Source organism: Perca fluviatilis, chromosome 22 (genome assembly GCF_010015445.1).
Source record: "Perca fluviatilis chromosome 22, GENO_Pfluv_1.0, whole genome shotgun sequence".
NCBI lineage: Eukaryota > Metazoa > Chordata > Actinopteri > Perciformes > Percidae > Perca > Perca fluviatilis.
The window spans coordinates 24,115,927-24,129,469 of NC_053133.1; the positions used below are offsets into that span (position 1 = coordinate 24,115,927).

Sequence of the window (13,543 nt, forward strand, 5' to 3'; positions counted from 1 at the left end):
TCCTGTAAGGATTATTTATTGTATGCACCCAGTGGAGTAGCGCTCCTAATTTCGCTGTATTGTAAAGTACAATGACTAATTTTCATTCAAGGAATTCAAATTCAAAAATTAGTCATAAGGTATTGGTAGTAGAAAGAGCAGGATGTGTTAGTCGCATTAGCCTAACAGAAGCATTTTTATTACCAGTGGACATTGGCGTAATTTACGGGGGGGTGCTGCAGAGGAAGGTCTGGCTAGTCCACACAGCATTCCGGGATGGTAGAAAAACGTGCTCTGCTTTATTGGCATTTCTTTAAACCACAATCGTCTTGTATTTTGCAGAGGCACCGGGCAGAGCCACGGTAGCAAAATCGCCTCAGGAAGGAACTTGTTTTGGTGGAACATGTGTACGTTCAAATATGGTTTTAGTCGTGTAACAGAAAACTCAGATTGGACAGATAGTCTAGCTAGCTGTCTGGATTTACCCTGCAGAGATCTGAGGAGCAGTTAACCATAGTCCTCATGAATCTACCGGAAATCCGAAGGCAACGGACAGCCGGCGGAATTTCCAGCGTCAACGGAACAATCCCGAAGTGGATATAGACTAACAAATCTATTACTCTTGGAACCTGCAGATATGTTTAATATATGTCTAATATACCTGTTGAATATACTGTATGTCCCATGTATGGTTCTTTTACTTAGGTTTACTAAGACTATAGAAGTGTAAAAAAATAGGCTACTTTTTAAGTTTACTTTAAAATGATACTTTAAACTGAAAACCTCTGCAGAGAGTCTTGATCCTTGTATAGACATTATCATTACAAGTGCAGTTAACAGTCAGCAGGCTGTATTAGTAGGCTAACGTGGCAGTATATCAAACACTGAATTTGCACTGGCATGATATGGTTGCTGGTGCGTTTGTCGTTTTACTACACACAGAGCCGCAGGAATTTAATTTGCCATTGTGATCATATATGATCCACGGCTTCCCAGGGTTTACTGTAAAGGAAGCGGGGAGTCTAACCGGAGGCTTTTAACCAAAAAATATCCATTTATTGATTGTTTCAACCCACACAGAACCTCTGACTTTGCAACTATCCCCTATCAGGGATTATGCAAATGAACGCAAAGCGCATGCACACAAAAACACTTGACTTTTGTCATTAAACTTGAACATCGCACGGGCAGTTGAAACGCAGCCCCACTGGAGCTCTAATGTCAGATTTTTTTTTTTCACCTTCTTTTTTTGTTTTTGTCGGTCGTGTGTTTTTTTCTTTTTTTCTTCTGCTCTTCCTCCCCTTCTCTCTCTCTCTCTCTCCCTCTTTTTATTTTTTTTTCTTTGCTGCTGGGGGACTTGTGAATGGCAGCCAATGGGAGGGTTGAGTCCCCTCAGCCTTTCAGCCTCCCTGACATCCACAGCGAGGAAAGTGATGCAGCGCGCCTGAGACGCGCAGTTGAGGTGGAACAACGGGCAAACAAAAAGCTGCAGTGAACGGATACACTTGGCTCCGACGTGCGCCTCCACAGCCCCGGGAGAGAGAGAGAGATAGAGAGAGAGAGAGAAAGAGAGAGGGGAAAAATCGCCTCCTAGAATAAACTTCATTATCAGGTGAGCCTGGGTCTTTTGCTTACAACTTCTATCCGCCTTGTGGGGAATTGTCTCATGTCGGGGCACATTCGCCGCTCGAACAGAGAACACTTACTTCTTCTCCTTCTGCAGCGTTTTGAATTGTCCGACTCCGGTTAGGTTATTCTCGGGTTGCTCGCACACTAAATGACCTATAGATGCGAAATAGTTGCTTATATAAGAGCTGATCGTCTCCCTCTGGTAATGAAATCGATAGCGGATGCGAAATCCATATTACCACTCATAATTACTGGCATTTAAGCGTCGGGCTTTGAATTGGAAATGAGTTTGAATCGTTAGTTATTAGCGTCCACAGCCTACAGTAAGCTATTTGTTCAACTTATAGCGCGCGGGGGGGGACACAATCAGTTGCTAACGGCTTCATCAACTTTGTATTTTGTGAAATTGCTCTGTGCGTAATTCTCATTCATGTGCCGATGTAAAAAAAAAAAAAAAAAATGAACCGTGCCCGACCGGAACAGAGGTCCTGCACGACGCAGTAGCGGGTTTTACCCCCCCCCCCCGCACTGAAGTGATGCGAGCATGCGGGCCTGGCCATGGACTCTAAATGCATCTTTGTCCTTATTTTGTCACGTATGGAAACTTCGAGCATTTCAAACGCTTGCTTGAATCTATCGGTGGATGTGTGTGTGTGTGTGTGTGTGTGTGTGTGTGTGTGTGTGTGTGTGTGTGTGTGTGTGTGTGTGTGTGTTTCTCCACCGATGATCTTTCTGCACCCAGTGGCAAATCCACGGGATGCTAATCGATGCAGGTGGGACAGCATCCTCCGATGAACGCGGATGACTTTCTATCTGTGGTTGCCTGCAGTCGCACTCTGATGCCCTGCTGCCTTTTCTGTGCTCAGCTGTTAGAGATCTGCAGAAAGGCCTTGTATTTAGAATTTTATTTGGAGGGGGTATGGAAACACTCCTGGAGTTGACTGAAGTTTTCTAAAACAACATGTCCTTTGGCGTTATTGACTACAAGATGATATTGATGTGGCTGTAAATATTTAATGGCCTTGCTGAATAATGCAGGCAGGGCTACGAAAGAATAAACTTGGTGTCTTTGCTCAAAAAAGAAAGAAAGTTGCAGGTTCCTGACAGAGTGAGGGGTGGATGGTGGACTGAATCTGAAACAGGACTATGCAATCTTGGAAATTGAATTTGGTGCTTAGGGGGGAAAGTTTTACTGTCCTTCCTGCAGATTGCTCCATGGTAGTTATTGCGCTGGCTCAATGTAAGCCTGAGGTAATATGCCTGAAGGCAGCCAAGAAGTTGTTTGGAGGGGAGGGGGGTGGTGGGGGAGGGGGTGTTGTCAAACTATTGGGGGAATTATGCTGCAATAATCACTCCTCTGAGCACATGCTTTTTAAATTACAAACAAGGACGTGTGCTTATAAAACGCGATTGGGCAATCATGTAGGATCTGATAGAAGATACATCTGTACAGAGAAGGTTAACTTCTTCATTCATTTTTTCCCCCCATTGGAACAACTTCCGGCTTGTTGACAGAAGGAGATAGATAGAGAGCAGCTTGGCGATCAGAGATTGTGTGAACCAGAACAGGTTTTGTGGTCCAGGTTTTTCATACACTGGTTTGAAGTTCAGAGATGAAAGGGACAGAGTAGAATCTGTGGCTGATCAAAGTCATACAGAAAACACGGCAGGTACTGAATATTTAAAGGCTCTGCAAAATAGTTCCTGTGTGTGTGTGTGTGTGTGTGTGTGTGTGTGTGTGTGTGTGTGTGTGTGTGTGTGTGTGTGTGTGTGTGTGTGTGTGTTTGTTGTTTGTGTGTGTGTGTATGCATGTATATGTGTGTGGAACATACAGTACCGCACTGCATATGTGTTTATGGTCCGAGTTATGTGTGTGTGTGTATGTGTGTGCGTGTGTGCGTGTATGCATGTATATGTGTGGGGAACATGCAGTACCGCACTGCATATATGTTTATGGTCCGAGTTATGTGCGTGTGGTGTGTGTGTGTGTGTGTGTGTGTGTGTGTGTGTGTGTGTGTGTGTGTATGTGCATCTGTGGGGAACATACAGTACCGCACTGTATATGTGTTTATGGTCCGAGTTGTGTGTGTGTGTGTGTGTGTGTGCGTGTGTGTGTGCGTGCGTGCGTGTGTGTGAGCGATTTGTATGAAGACGTTTAAAGTAATACTGCAGAACTGATTTGACAGGCAGGGGAATAGACACATCAGAGCCATCTGCATGTTTTAAACCAGAGCTCAGATTACAATAGACAGTCCCTCACATTTTCATCTTTCTCTTCTCCCAAATATCTTCCCTCTGCGGGTCATGTGCAGCAGCTTAGGGGATATTCCAAAAAAGCTCTTGTCTAAATCTGCCGGCCGGCTCCAAGCCTGTCCCTGTGGGGTGACGTCACAGGATGGTGGGTTTACCCAGCGGCCAGAGGATGATGACCGCTGACCCGAGTTGATTACATTATTTGTGCTCCAGATGGGCAGCATCATTTTTGATGTGTCCTGCTCATAATATTGAGCGTCTCTAGTCCTCTCTTCAGCAGCATCTGGAGCTAATAAAATCACGTCCCAGTGGCGGCTGACTGTGCCGAAGATAACTCGGATCCCCGATGGGAATGTCTATGGCACTCTCCCCTCCTTTGTGTGTGTGTGTGTGTGTGTGTATGTGTGTTTCTCATACACACACACTCGGATACTTGTGGACAATTGCCGAGCGGCCGCGAGTGGCTCTGACGTGTGTGTGTGCTTCGCTTACGAAAGTTTGAAGTCGGTAGCAGAGAGCAGCCATGGGCATTGTAGTTCACTAGATGCACCTTGATTGTTTGAGTGCATTAGTCATGGTCTGTACGACGTAATAATAAATCATGACGTTGTTTGCAATGCAACTGCTTCGGGATCCCTCCGAAGATTACCTTGTGCCAAGTATTTCTCTGGAGTTGCTACTGCGCCAGGCAGCTGGGCCTCTCTCTTTTTTTTCTTTTCTTTTTCCTCTTTTTCTTTTCTTTTCTTTGTCCAGAACAATGCCCCTGCTGTAGAGAACTTAGCCACTTCATGAAGAATGGCAGATTTGACTTCTTTTTTTTATTTTTTTTTTCTTCCCGCTGTGACAGTGTCTTTGATTTCTTGAGGCGTCTTTTGACTATTAGAGCAAGTTTCCTGCAGGCACAATGGCAACTTAATAACTGCTCCTTACTAATGAGACAGATTCCCTTCGGAGACGCCTATTTATGGAGCAGTCAGAACCACAATTGCACAGAAACCAAAATAAGGGGGCGACGTATTTCTCACCCACCAACCAACACACAGAGGCAGAAACATCTGCGTCCTGTTTCTAGTTAAACCTACTATAGGCGGGGGCCAGCGTCACCTTCTCTCTGAGGGTCAAACCTTAGTCCCAGATTGAATTTGCTACTTACTTAAAAAAAAAAAAAGAAGTTAGAATTAGACGGGATACGTTTAAGCCACTGCGAGGCGGTTTCTCGACAGGTTTCAGCAAAAGGGATTTGCGAGCTGGACGGTAGCCAGGAGAGTAGAACGTCGCTGTGTAGTCTGCCTAAATCTCCCCAAAAAGGGCCTGCTTTGCTCTCTGTGTGCTGAGAAGATAAATACACATGGATCAGACAATTCACACCTCACTTAACAATGGGTAATTATCTCTCCCTGCTTTGTGCAGGAGAACACCAATTACACAGAAATATACTCATAAATCTATTTTCAAAGCGGTAGGAGGGAGATATGTTGTGTGTGTGTGTGTGTGTGTGGTGTGAATGCATAGTGCTGGATGAAGCTGATAGTATACAGTGCATGGCTTCAGAGCTGGCGATAAGAGAAGAGTATTTATACAGTGTGGTACACTAGGGCGGATGTGGCGTATGAAATCACTTAGATTCATGTCTTTGGGGTGGGAGACAGAGTAAATTGCTGCCAATGTTGAATAATGCAGTCTGCCAACAGACTTCTCCCTCTTCCCCCTTCAAACTGTGGCTCGGCTCCACAGCTTTTCTAATTACGAAGTGGCTGAGAGATAGCTTCACAACTCGCGATGCCGCGGCGCTGATGGTGGTGAGCGGAGGCTGGCCGGATAGCAGTCTAACTGAATTACCGACAAAGCCTGACAGACTTGTGGAGTTTAGTGAACATATTTGCAAAAGTTAACATCCACACCTACCTATTCAGTCACCAAACGCAGAGACACACGTGCAGACAACACACGTTTTGAAGTGGGCACACAGACACACACACACACACACACACACACACACACACACACACACACACACAGGCACAAATGCAAGCAAACAAAGTACAAAGAGGAAAGGTGTACAGTTCTCCGCACGCTTCTCAGCACAATTTAACAAGATATATTAGTCACCCAGGAGGCAGCAGAAAGCCAGGCATCCACAGTGTACAGCAGACTGCAGTCTGACAGTGGGAGATAGTGATTTACAACAAAGCCCTGTAGACCATGGCACAATTTCAGAGTTGCCGAAATGACACTGGTAAAGCAGAGCCATGAAAGTATATCCACCAGCCACATCTCATTTCTTACACCATTTGCCCCGGGAAGGGGAGGGTGGAGAAGGAACGGGGCAGGTGACACATCCAGCGCTGTAGCTACCACCACAATGCAGAGTCGAGCCTGGGAGTGGTTCTCAGTTTGTTTGTCATCTAAAATATGAGCAAAAAAAAAAACAAGAGGGAAGCCACCGACAGGGACGCCAAACATTCTCTCTTACTTCAATTTGAGGCGAAATCGATTTCTTAACCTTGCCGGAGTACCGTTAAGGTTTGGATTGGATTTGGAATTAAATCTCTATATCCAATATGTGTCGGGTGAACAATGATCATCTAATAGTGGAAATCATAGATACAGATCACTTTCAAAATCTAATCAACTGGTCCTTGGCTCGAGGCTGATCTCTCAAACCAAATTTCATGGAAATTTGTTTGGGAGTTTTTCAGCCACCCTGCTGACATTCAGATTAACTAACAGAGGTGACAGTACGACTTCCTACACCAAAAAAAAAAAAATTACCCACTCATTTACAGTTTACATAAAAATTAAGAATGAACTGAATGATAAAAAAATCCAAAATCAAAATTAAACCTTTTTGAGAGCATCTTGCTTACATAGTTGTTATGCCTTGGGGAGGTCAGGAGCGTGCCTATGTTTCCACAGCCCTTTGTTCCCCAATTTCTCAAAATTAGGCCCTATGTTTCCACATTTCCCACATTTCTAAGATTTTTTTTTTCCAAAATTAGGCCCTATGTTCCCACATTTCCTTTTTCATAAATTTGTATCAGATTGTATCCCCCTTTCTCCCAATTTGGTAGCCAATTACACCCAACCTATTATCCAGTAGCAATGGACTACAGATGGAATGTTATCCTAACCCTAACCCTAACATAGAGCCTAAAAATCTTAGAAATGTGGGAACATAGGGCTGTGGGACCATTGGGCTGTGGGACCATTGGGCTGTGGGAACATAGGGCTGTGGGACCATTGGGCTGTGGGACCATTGGGCTGTGGGAACATAGGGCTGACCCCGGGGGGGTCAAAACTCTGAGGTGTATGTATTTATTGAACTAGTAAGACTTTAAGAAAACATGTAAAAATTATGAAATTGAATTAAACTTAAAATGTGAACTCCTCCAGACATAAATAAATGTTTCAGAAAAAAATCACCTGCTTCTCTGCTACTGTACATTATCCTACAGGAAGTAAAAAAAAATAAAAACGTCCTGTACGATGTGTTTTTTTCAGCCCTGATTTGAGGTAGTCAGTGCAGGAGGAAGAGTGTGAGTGAGTACAGCAGACAGATCATGTCCGCAGGTCCTGCCTTTCCCCCCTCTAGTTGGATTCCTGTCTGTGCAAAGCCCAGAGGCTTAACTCCGGCTGCAGTAAGTGGACTGAGGAACGCTAAACACTGTCTGGGGGAAGGCTGCTGAACATGACAGCCAGTTAATAAGTGTATGGGAGACGAGCAAGTGCATGAAGGAGTGGAGCGGGGCGTCATTGTCTGCCTGACTTTTGAGACTTTTTTTTTTTTTTTGAAAGCAAGGGGACGGATAGGGAAGGATTGGTCAGGAAAGGGGGGGGTGGCGGATAATATTGACTGTCGGATGACGAGAGGGTAATAGGAGATCAGAGAGTCCAGCCACAGGACAGGGAGCATTAGTGCCTGACTGGAGTACAATGAAGACAGAGTCGGCAGTGAACGGAAAAAGGGTCGGGTTGGGGATAAAATAACCGAGACTTTGAAAACAGCGTTGTGCTCGTTCCAACTAGAGAGAGACGTATGGCGAGAGAAGGCGATAATGATGCTTACTTCACTTCTGCACGGCTGCCGCAGTGAGAGCTGTCAGCTTCAAGCACCACTGGCTGGTGGGACGCTGCTTGGATGCCACTTGGTATGTTAACCCCTCCCAGACGTCACTGACAGTACGTGATGGATCGCTGGTGTGTGATAGCATGCGTGTGTTTGTTTGCAAGTGTGGCGGAGACGCTATTTGTGGGCCTTTGTGCGTGGGTGTGCATAATTCAGGTGCGTCTTTGTGTGACTTTTAGCCTGTCAATTTTTCTTGGCAGCGGTAAACGCAGAGTGATGTGATTTTCCCCTCTAACAGCCTCCAGGAGTAATGATCCAGGTTATTGCAAATGACGTGTAACACCTCAACCCAGCGGGCATTGGCACTGCAAAAACCTGTCCTTATAGGTTAGGTTTGCTTCAGGGAGACTGTTGTCTCAGTGGCAGCGTTGTGTGCACAATTCCTCTGTCTCCCGAACCTGTCACCTTCAGATGTGCTCCTCCTCCTGTGGATAATGGTCTCCTGTCTACGTCGTGAATGATATCTGGACTCCATTGTGCGCTCGTTTCCTCCGCTGTGCTATTGTCCTGCAGAATGCCTTTGTGAGTTTTTTTTTCCCTTTTCTTTTTTCTTATTTGTCCTCCGTAGAGGTACAATGTGCAAGCTGTATTCTAAGATGCTGTAAATGAACAGGCAAACACATCATCAAAGGTCCTATTTACTTTCAGTCCCCGGAGTGAAAAAAAAGAGGTTTCTGCCATTGTTCTGCTACTTCTCAAAACGTTAGGATCCTTCATTGGCGAGGAGAGAAATGGAAAGACCTCCCGCGCAAACTACCTGCCGAATCAAAATGTGCGTGTCATTCTGGGACCGTATGTATTCCTCAGGGGAGGACACACAATACAAGCTTTCTGCAGCAACATGGGACACACAGTAATAAGAGCGCAGTGCTGTATTGGGCTGAATAATACCCACGGCGTCTCTCAGACAGTAGGGAAAACCTGTCCCCTTTGAGAAAAGGTCATTCTTTGAGAACCCCCAACAGCTGAACACTGTGCTTTGACATGAATAACTGACAAATGGATATGTACGGGTCTCACAGGCCTCCAATTACTGTTTCACGCCGCTGTCCATCACAGACAAATGGGGCAGGACCTGCCAGAGGACCTTCGAGCAGGCAGCCTCAGAGTCCATCCCCTTGTGCCAGAGGAGCTGCAAGCGCTCTGCAATAATTAAGTTTGATCTAATGAAGGTAATGCCAAACTTGGGTTATTGTTTGCCTGAGGACAATGCAAGAGAGTTGAATTGGTTGTTGGGAAAGATGCCGGGGGGATTTCTTTGAAATGGAAAAATTGCATTAAACATTCCATTTGTATTAATTATAATGTGCCTCTTATTAACATTGGCATGCTTAGCAGCAGCAGCAGCAGCCACGGTGCCGCCGGTAGTGTTGGGCTTAAAGCAGCACTCCGAGCAATAATATTAGAGGAAACCATCCATGCCTGAGGCTCACTGAAACCGCCTGTGATGTCACTGAATAAATGACTGTAGCTTTATTCTGAAGCATTGTGTCTAGACCTTTGGTCCTATGAGACGTCAGTCACTCAAGTTACTCACCACTAGATTCAATTAATCATAGCCTTAATTCAATCCGATGGTCGGGCCTCCCAGCTGTAAGCCTCTAAGTGGGTTTTAAGAGAGCTGGAGTCTGCTGGTGTACGGTCCTCCACGCTGGAGCTGAAGGGCCCGCCTGTCCAGCAGGGATTTAATGACACTAGGGAGGTCAAGGGTTAGACTCACAGAGGGTTTGGAGTGAACGTGCAAGCACAAATACATTAGCACACACATAAGCATTTATTTTTTATTTTTTAAGATGATTTTTCTTGGGCATTTTAGGCCTTTGTTTATATAGGACAGCTGAGACATGGGCGCCTGCTCTAGGCGAGCTACCCAGGCGCCCCACGCACGCGTGCATTTGAGCAAACGTGCAAGAAAGTGGACCTGTACATTCAGCTGTACTCGCTCATCAGCTTCCATCACAAACAACAAGGAAGCACGTTTGTGTGTGTGTGTGTGTGTGTGTGTGTGTGTGTGTGTGTGTGTGTGTGTGTGTGTGTGTGTGTGTGTGTGTGTGTGTGTGTGTGTGTGTGTGTGTGTGCGCGCGGGCAGATGGAATAAAAAAAAAAAAAAAAAAAAAAAAAAAAAAAAAAAAATAAAAAAAAAAAATTTTAAAAAAAAAAAAAAAAAAAAAAAAAAAAAAAAAACCCCCTTTTTTTAAAAAAAAAAAAAAAAAAACAAAACACACAAAAAAAACAAAAACTGCTTTGATGATTTTTCGCCCCGCCCCCCCTCCCCTTTTTTTTTTTTTTTTTTTTTTAAAAAAAAAAAAAAAAAAAAAAAAAAAAAAAAAAAAAAAAAAAAAAAAAAAAAAAAAAAAAAAAAAAATAATTAAAAAAATTTTTAAGAGTCGACAAATAAATTCAGTTCTCTATCTAAATGCGCACAAAGCTCTTCAAGTAAACGTGTCCCCGCATCGCATGGCGGTGGGGAGATGGTGAACGCACACCCTCCAGTGCCCCTGCTTTAAATACGGCACCGCTCGCTCAAAACTAAACTCCCGCTGTGAGTTCCTTTCCAACGTAGCCGCAGAGCCTGCGCGCCCAACTAAGTCGTACTTCCCTGACATCTGGCTCGAAGAAATGTGGGTGCGTTGTCCACGGGCGCCAAGGCCAGGAAAGGGACAGCGAGCGAGCAAGTCGCGCCGTAACAAGTTTCAGCAGCCACGGTCTCCGTCCTGCTTCCCTTCCCCCTCCGGCAGCTGGGTGGTAGGGTGAGGGGATCGGTTGCTGCCGGGTGGCGGTTACTGTACGGTTACTTTATGGACTAAAGCGCCGTCTTCCCCGGCCTTGTCGTAATAGAGGATTCAGCTCATAAAGCAGCATCATGATTTGCAATAAGCAGAGTTAGGGGAGAGTGATGAAGGTGTAAATCAACTGAGCCATTTTTTTTTTTTTTTTTTTTCGTCTTCTCTTTTAGTCTTAGACATTGGCAGTCTCTCTCACTCTCTCTCCCTTCTGTTCTGTCCGCTCCCTCCTTCTCTGCTTCTTCTCCCTGTTCTCTCTCCCTTTGCAGTAATGGAAAGCCTGGCACTCCGTAATAAAGCAGAATGAGCTGCAGTATTAGTAAACAGTCTGCAATCATTCAGCCAAGTCCAACTCTTTTATTGTGTGTGTGTGTGTGTGTGTGTGTGTGTGTGTGTGTGTGTGTGTGTGTGTGTGTGTGTGTGTGTGTATTTTATACCCCCATACGGTGTTAGGGCTGTGGGCGTGGGGGGCTAATGAATGAGGATGGAATGAGGAGCATTAAATTCCAGTCTGGGAGAGGGAGAGGCAAGGACTATTTGTTGGATCTCCTCATGAGAACGCCTTTGTTTTCATTTTTTCACAGCGGTTCTGAACAAAAAAGCCTTCTTTTTTTTTCAATAGCAGTGTTGGGAATGTAGATGCAAATGTGCTGCATACAAGCTTTGCAAAGAAGGGGGAAAGGACCACACAGCTACCAGAAGGGCACCTAGGGCTTGCCTCTCTCACTGCCCTTTCCCTGAAATGAAGACGTCATCAGAATTTTGAAAACGGAGTAGTAAGTTGGATTGGAAGCAGTCATCAAAAGAGAGGGTCCAATACTCCTGAGTTAAAAACGCCTGGCCTGGGAATCATGTTAAAATTTCCATTCCTCGCTCCAAATCGATCGTATGGGTCCCTGCTCTCCAATATCCATGGTCACCTTTGCTGTAAAGTAGGGTATTACTTCTTCAATGCAGTGGGGTTCTCATTCTGTGACCAGTGAGGAGAGGAAGGAAAAGAAATGTATCTGGTGACCTCAAACACAAAGAAACGATGGCTGAGGATAATGAAAGAAAGTGGCCTGAATTTTCAATACATATATGTATATCGGTTGAAGTCCGCCCTGTGACATTGGGTTGGATTATTTTCCCCGTCTGCCTGTTTAACTCCAGGTAGCCTCCGTGGACACGTTAATGCAGTATCGATTGTTTATCTGTAATAACACCCTGCTGTTGCTGCGCTGATGACAACGGGGGAGGAAGGGGAGACACGAGAGGGTTTTGGGGATAGAGGGGAGGGTGCCGCGGGTGGGAAGGTAGTGATAGATAACGCACTCTTACCCTCTTTTGACTGGTGGCTGGCGATTTTGAATCTGGGGGTAAAACGAGGTGGCTGAAAATATCCTATCTGGCAATAGTCCAAGTGTGAAATGGGAAATAGAAACTGGGGTGAAAACGTCAGTGCAATGTGGCCGCTGCTCGATAAGGCTGTCTCCTGTCTCCGAATAATTCAATCTCCTGCTCCGACCATTCTGCTAACTTGCCGGTGCCAATGCCGGCGTCCACCCACTCTCTGCCCCTGGGCCCGCAGCCCATATGGCCAGCTACAGTGTCTCTCCGTGACCTATGGCCGGGCCTGTTGTTCAGCCAACCCCAAGGAGCTTGGTAATTACAAATAAGCTGGAAGTCACACCAGCCACGACAAAAGGTGAGTGTGATTAAAGATGTGTGTACAGCAAAAGTTCAAGGGGTGCTCCACTGGCACGCCAACGCATTGAATCATGTGTGTCTCGGCAGCGTGCGGGAATCAAATGCTAACTTGGATCAATCAGGCTTCTTTGTTCATTAGGAGTTGTCTGTTCCAAGGAGTGGCAATAAAAAAAACAACCCATCACAGCACTCATTTCAATGATGAGGCCTCTGTCCCTCAGGGATAACTAGCAGAGGTAAATAACCATGAGTCACAGTTAAGGTCAGAGGAGATCATGGCCGTCTGCTGTTCATCTCGGAGGACGCCTGAATCCCTTTCGAGGTGATTAGATTGAGTAGAGTGCAGAAAGACCCTTACTTTAGCAGCAATACTGCAGGAATGATTTAAAATGTACGGCAACAACTGAAAAGCCGGCAAATATGCCCCTTTCATTTCTTGAGGGGCATTGCTAACGAAATATGTATTTATACAAGGCATTTGAATTCAGATGCCATCGCAAATTGTGTGGCTTCTTCTTGAATGGTATTCATAAATATATATTATTTTCATTTGTTGTTTTTTTTTTTTTTTTTTTTTTTTAATCCCAAGGCTGGGCTGATACCCTGGCAGAAGTCCTGCCTGTGACAAATGGCTTTCTTAACACTCGGATGCCTCAGTGGTTTTAGTTGGATGCCGTTTCAGAGAATTTTGTCCAATTTAAGAACAGTCAAAAGCCATGCTATCAGTGCACGTCTGTAGCTTTTTGAGTGTGTGTGAAGCCTCCAGTATTAATAATGTAAAAAGAGGTGCTCCTAACTGTCGCTGTGTTAGTTTACGGTGGGCTTCGAGAAAAGGTCATTACTCTTAGTCGCGAGGGAGACACATTTTGTCCGTGCAGCCTTTTATTAGGGCCATATTTTAGGTGTGTGATGTCTTTGTTTGAGCTCTATGTATTATTTAGTGTGGTGTGACAATTGTGTTTGGAGCCGTCTTGCTCCTGACCCGCTGTTAGTCGATACACGCCTGAATGGAAATGTGCTTCCATGTCGTTCCTTCTCATGTAATTGTCACAACGGGGGAGGCTGAGACAAACGTGGGAACACA

The 13,543-nt window shown here is 45.1% G+C and overlaps 1 protein-coding gene across 1 annotated transcript in view; it reads left to right on the forward strand.

The window, feature by feature from the left end:
- Positions 1 to 1,337: 1,337 nt before the first annotated feature.
- Positions 1,338 to 13,543, forward strand: part of LOC120552040 (cadherin-10-like) — a 75,536-nt gene continuing 63,330 nt past the window's right edge. The window contains exon 1 of the mRNA XM_039789684.1: positions 1,338 to 1,591. The gene's annotated coding sequence lies outside the window, so the exon portion shown is untranslated. The remainder of the gene's footprint in view (positions 1,592 to 13,543) is intronic.